The 6,494-nt window shown below is 48.3% G+C and overlaps 1 long non-coding RNA gene across 1 annotated transcript; it reads right to left on the bottom strand.

The window, feature by feature from the left end:
• Positions 1-836: 836 nt before the first annotated feature.
• On the bottom strand, positions 837-6,286 carry LOC147349425 (uncharacterized). The gene is made up of 2 exons (XR_015149827.1): positions 4,392-6,286; positions 837-1,612 (listed from the first exon to the last, which is right to left on the bottom strand). It is a non-coding gene; the product is annotated as an uncharacterized LOC147349425 (long non-coding RNA).
• Positions 6,287-6,494: the final 208 nt, after the last annotated feature.

Here is a 6,494-nt window from a genome sequence, read left to right as displayed (position 1 = left end):
TGCTGAAGCTGAAGCTCCAATACTTTGGCCACCTGATGTGAAGTGCCTCATTGGAAAAGGCCCTGATGCTGGGAAAGATAGAGGGCAACAGGAGAAGGGGGCAAAAGAGGATGAGATGGTTGGATGACATCACTGACTCAGTGGACATGAGTTTGAGCAAACTCCAGGAGATGGTGCAGGACAGAGAAGCCTGGCATGTTGCAGTCCATGGGGTGGCAAAGAGTTTGACATGACTTAGCGACCGAACAACAACATACAATTTGTTTGGGTAATCCCATTATAGGTGATCTTTTTCTTTTCGGGTGGTTTGATGATGGACTTTAAATGCAGGCCTGAATGTTTTGACCAGGAAATGGGGGTAGAAATCTTTGCCAGATGCTTTCAGGTTTCCTACCTCATTTGCATCCTCTGAACACCCAGTGAAGTGGGGAGGGCGGGGCTGTCACTGAGGGTCAGAGAGGCAGAGACTGTGGATGGTGTTGAGTGGCACAGCCAGAAACAGAACCCACATCCCCACCCCACTCCCACAACCCCAGTTTTTCCTGTCTCCCCAAGTCACCTCCTAGTTGCAGGGGGCCTATGAAGTATCTTTCCTTGAAGCCTCCTCCCTGAGGCTGATTCAGACCAATCTTGTGCATACAACCTCATTCAAGATGCCAGAGGTGGGACTTCCCTGGTGGTCCAGTGATTAAGAATCTGCCTTCCAATGCAAGGGATGTGGGTTTGAGCCCTGGTCGGGGAACTAAAGTCTCACATGCCAGGGGACAACTAAGCCTGATCTCCGCATTTAAAGAGATGCCCTAGTGCTACAAGGAAGACCCATCACAGCCAAAACATAAAACAGATTAAAATTTTTTTAATATTTTTTTAAATAGCAAAAGAAAAAAAAAAAAAGATGCCAAAGATGAGAGAAAGCCAATGTCCCTGGGGAACACTGCCAAGCAGCCCAGGCTCCCCTCACTCTCCCTTGGGGAGAACAACAGATCTTAGAACAGGAGGCTATGCATCTACAGAGCAGTCTCTAGCACTGGTGTTTGAGGTTCACCTTTGCAGGCAGACAGTGAGGAGGGGCTGCCTAACAAGACCAGAGTCAGCGTTTTCCAGGTGGGGAGAAAAAAAGCTCTTGTGAAGAAAATTATCGTTCTTTGGATCTGCTTAAGATGGGGCCCGGCCGTTCTTTAGTTAATCTCTCTACATACTTAGAAAGAAAGTTAAATCACTGACGACTTCTCAGTAGAATGACTTGGCCCAATATTGTGGTTATAAAACTCTAGACTGGTAAATTTCCTCGTCTGTGAAATGTCCTTCCCCAGAGAGCTTCCGGAGCACAGCAGACATGCAGCAATGTGAGAGTGGGCACAGTTAGATCCAGCCTGAGATGGGGGCCAGAGGTGGGCTCTGGGTTCCCTGCCCAGCCTGCTCAGGGAGCCCTCTCCCTGGGTGGGCTGCTCCGTGTTTATTGCATCAGGATTGGCACCTGGTTCTCCCACAAGCTCTGACCTAATGGGCTGGACTCTAAGACAACCTTGGGGCGAGTCACCAGCCACTGGCCTGGCGCTAGTACCATGTTTCCCGGGAGGAGAAAAAAGGATGTCCTCATTGCCCGGGGTCCCTGTGGAGTGAAGGAAAGACAGAAATTAGCATGCCCACCCAATTCCGTCACACTGTCACGCTCTTGAAAGAAAATACTCTGTAATTTGCTTTGAAATCTTAAAGAAAGAAAAATACTAAGTCACAGAGTATTCAAGGCTGAAAGGAACCTCAGACAACAACTGGCCCAACCCCCTGACTGTTCGGAGAAGGAAACTGAGGCCCAGGGTCACACGATGAGGATTCGGGGGACCTGAGTCCGCAGCCCCCCAGGGTTGGCCTCCGTGGCCTGCTGCTCTCACACCAGGGCCCTTGCAGCAAGGGGGGCCAAATCTCCACCGCCCGGAGGGGAAGCCTGAGGAGCAAGAGAGAGAGGAAGCGAAAGGGGAGGACAGAACACAGGGTGGCAGGAAGCAGAGAGAATTTGCTCAGCCTAACCGTACTTGATCAATCGCCAGCGGGGCGTGCGGAGCGGCTGCTGGAACCACAGCTCCCCGGAGCCCCATCACTCAGCGATATGGTAATAAAGTGGCCGGGGCTGGAAAAATGCTATGAGACTCCAGAGAGCTCAGTCTCATCCCGCCGGATTATAACCCTGTTATCGACACCCCTGAGGCTTGTTCTGTCTCCTTCAGCACCAGCTCTGGAGATGAAAGCTCCAGCGGGATGCAGTCTGACCCAAGCATCCAGGGCTGGGAGCAAAAGGATGTAGGTGGCAGGAAAGACTGACTCCTCCAGGGCCACACCTGCCATCGATGTCCCTTCTTCCTGAATCCCAACTCCTGTGTCCACTGAGGCCTCCGCAGGGCACTGGGCTGTGTGCCGTGGGGGACTGAGGGAGGAGAAACTGGGGTCAGGCTTGAGGGTCCTAGAGTGCTGGAGGCATAGTCATCACCTGCCCAAAGGTTAGCAGATAACAGAGATTGTGCGGTTCAGCTGTTGATACTCTGAAGACAGACAGGGCCCTGGGGGTTTCAGAGCGGAAGACAAGCTTCCTGAGGGAGTTGCAGCTACATCAGGCTGCAAGGGTCATAATTCTACTACTGAATAAACTATCGCCACGGGTGCCTGCAGACCACCACCCTCCTCCCCATCCTCCCACACACGGGTCTGAGAGCATCCTGAACACCAGGCACTCACTGTCATCCTACGTAACCCTCCCCAGCATGTCAATACTTCCAGGAGAAAGTCAAAATCCCACTGTGTCATAATAATATTCAGCCATGAACAGAATGAAATTCTGATATGTGCTACAGCATGGGCGAATCTTGAAATCATTATGCCAAGTGAAAGAAGCCAGACACAAAAGGACAAATATTGTATGATTCTGCTTGTAAGCGGTACCTAGCATAGGCAAATTTGTAGAGACAGAAAGTAGAACCGTGGTTGTCAGGGGCTGGAGGTGGGGGAGAGGGGAGGGGAATTATTGCTCCGTGGGGACAGAGTTTCTGTTTGGGAAGATGAATTTCTTGAAATGGATGTGGTGATGGTTGTACAACATTGCGAATGTACCTAATGCCAATAAATTGTACACTTAAAATGGTGAAATGGCAAACTTCACGTTATACATTTTACTACAACTTTTTAAAAATTCTTACCCCTGAAACTAATGTTATCTGTCAATTATATCTCAATTTTTAAAACACCTATCACACACTGCCGTGCAAGGCGCCGCCGCTTCCCCCTAGTTTCAAGAGGGCACATCCCTAGAATGAGGGGAGAACCAGAAGTCTTGCTGAGCACAGGGAGGCACACAGCTCATCCCCTGAATGACTTCTGTCCTGGCCTCTGCAACCTGGTGCTGCCTCCTTTAGGCACTATGCCCTGTCCTGTCTCTGTGCCTTTGCACAGGCTGTTCCTTGGCTTGGAATTCCAGCCCCCACTTCACTCTCTGGCTAATGCCAGCTGATTCTTCAGGGCACCACGGACGTGCCACCCTCTCTGTGAATTCTCCCCCACCAGCCACAAGCAGAGTTACAGCAGTCCTCCTCTGGGCAACCATATCTCCTCAGATGCCTGCATCAGGGAGCCTCTGCTGCTGAATTTGTGGGCCCACCAGGGCTTCCCAGGTGGCTCAGTGGTAAAGAATCCTCCTGCCAATGCAGGAGACACAGGAGATGCAGGTTCGATCCCTAGGTCAGGAAGATCCCCTGGAGGAGGAAATGGCAACCCACTCCAGTGTTCTTGCCTGGGAAATCCCAAGGACAGGCTACGGTCCATGGGGTCGCAAAGAGTCAGACGCGACTGAGCAACTGAGCACAAGCAGGGAAATAATACCATCCTCCTGAAGTGAAGCTGGGCAAGGCAGCCCAAGACATCACAGCAAAGACTCCGGTGTCACTTCCTGTGGGAATTCTTAATTAAAGCAACAACAACAAGCCACATCGCTGATCAGAGGTAGAATCTGGGTTACTTCCCCGGCATTTTCCATTTGAATGTAAGCCATGGGTCAAAAGTGGTAGAGCCATTGCTAGGGTCAAGCTTATTATTAACTTCCCAAGAGAATGTAGTGGTATTTTGGTCCACCAGCAACAGAGAATAGAATAAAAAAGAAGACAGGACTTAGAGAAAAATCAAAAGAGCAGCTAAAAGCTGGCGCTATCCATCTCTCTAGGAGAACTTTTAAGTGGCCCCCAACTAGAAGAACTTAAAACATGGATTTTAGCTTAAAACTCTTATGATCTATAAAAATGATACTCTACCAATCAAGATTTGATTTCCTATTCTATCCTGGTACAGAGGATGCTGAATTTACTTAAAATCATGTTCGCTACATGGATAGACAATAGATACATACATACCTAGACAGACAGATATGGAGACATAGAGCCGTAGACATCAGTTCAGTTCAGTTCAGTTCAGTTGCTCAGTCATGTCCGACTCTTTGCAACCCCATGAATCGCAGCACGCCAGGCCTCCTTGTCCATCACCAACTCCCGGAGTTCACCCAGACTCACATCCATTGAGTCAGTGATGCCATCCAGCCATCTCATCCTCTGTCGTCCCCTTCTCCTCCTGCCCCCAATCCCTCCCAGCATCAGAGTCTTTTCCAACGAGTCAACTCTTTGCATGAGGTCGCCAAAGTACTGGAGTTTCAGCTTTAGCATCATTCCTTCCAAAGAAATCCCAGGGCTGATCTCCTTCAGAATGGACTGGTTGGATCTCCTTGCAGTCCAAGGGACTCTCAAGAGTCTTCTCCAACACCGCAGTTCAAAAGCATCAATTCTTCAGCGCTCAGCTTTCTTCACAGTCCAACTTTCACATCCATACATGACCACTGGAAAAACCATAGCCTTGACTAGACGGACCTTTGTTGGCAAGGTAATGTCTCTGCTTTTGAATATGCTATCTAGGTTGGTCATAACTTTCCTTCCAAGGAGTAAGCGTCTTTTAATTTCATGGCTGCAGTCACCATCTGCAGTGACCATAGACATACATGTAAGTAAAAATACTTAGGTTATTTGAATCCTTGTATTTACAAGAATGTACGATGTGACTTGTAAAGCAGCACATCTTCTACATCAGCAAGTCTAGGACTGTGTCTATGTCCTCTGTTTCCTCATCTAGACTGTGAACTCTTTTTTTTTAACATTTATTTATTTATTATTTACTTGGTTGTGCTGGGTCTTATCTGGCTGAGTCATTGTAGCACGCAGGATCTTTAGTTGCAGCCTGCAGACTCTTAGTTGTGGCAAGCGGGATCTAGTTCCCCAACCAGGGATCAAACCCAGGCATCCTGCATTGGGAGCGTGGACCCTTAGCCATTGGCCCACCAGGGAAGTCCCTAGACGGTGAACTCCTTGAGGATAGGTCTCTCTGTTTGCGGTCTCAGCCCAGCGGAGTTTGGCGCATAAACCAAAATAAATAAATGTCTGCTTTGTAATTGAATGAGTCAGTCTGTTTCTCCAGCACCCAGCGTAGGCCATGATTCTCAGCCAAAGCCTAGTACGTACTGGGGGGAAAAAAGGAAGGAAGGACCTGACCACTGATACAGTGTCCCCGCTGTAGACTGACCTACCTCCTAGCGTTAAGCGCTTGGAGAAGCAGAAGTGTCACTGCAGACAGAGAGCCAGGTGGCCCTGCTCACTAGTCTGCCCCCGTGGGGAAGACGGCAGGAAGGCGAGGAGGCCCAGCAGAGTTGCCTCCATCACTGAGAGGCCAGACCGCCTGGGCTGTGGGGTCACGAAGGCTGAGGCAGGAGCTGCTTGGAACTCTCCGTGAACTGCAAGTAGCTCAAAGTCCACAGTTTAGGATGATGAAATCCAAGCGAAATTTCAAGATGAGACTGTTCGCTGTAGCAGTGTGTGTAATAGCAAAAACCAAAACAAACGCAAATAAAAACTGAACAATCCAAATACCCTTTGAAAGGAAAATGGGTACGTGGGGATAGAATCACTCTGTGAAGCACTAAACTGTAATAAAATGGGAGAAGTCACAGCTACATACAGTCAAGTGAATAAATCTTAGCAACACTTAACAATGTTGAGTGAAGAAGTAAATCTCAGAAGATCACATATAACGTGATGGATGCCTTTCTATAAGGTTCACAACTAAAATCAAAAGCATATTGCTCACTCATCCCAAGGAAAAAATGTTTCTATTTCTTTAATGTTGAAGCTACATGAGATGATGGATGTTCACTAAGCCTACTGTGGTCATCATTTCATGATGTGTGTAAATCAAATCATTATGTTCTACACCTTAAACTTACACAGTGCTGTATGTCAATTATCTCTCAATAAAAACAAAAGAACAATGAAAACATATTATTTCAGTATCCACAGGTATGTGACTGTGGTATCCAAGCTGCGAGCTCACCAAAAATTCCAATTTTTCCTCCTTTGTAGGTACCTGCCCTCTTGAAATTAGGGAGAGCCATGGGAAGAGCTTTGGCCAGTGAAATG

The sequence above is a fragment of the Bos grunniens genome, chromosome 21 (genome assembly GCF_055505025.1).
Source record: "Bos grunniens cultivar Pamir isolate PY7600 chromosome 21, Bosgru_T2T1.0, whole genome shotgun sequence".
NCBI classification, from domain to species: Eukaryota; Metazoa; Chordata; class Mammalia; order Artiodactyla; family Bovidae; genus Bos; species Bos grunniens.
Note: the sequence above shows the minus strand (reverse complement) of the source record. Positions and strands in the feature narration are given on the sequence as shown.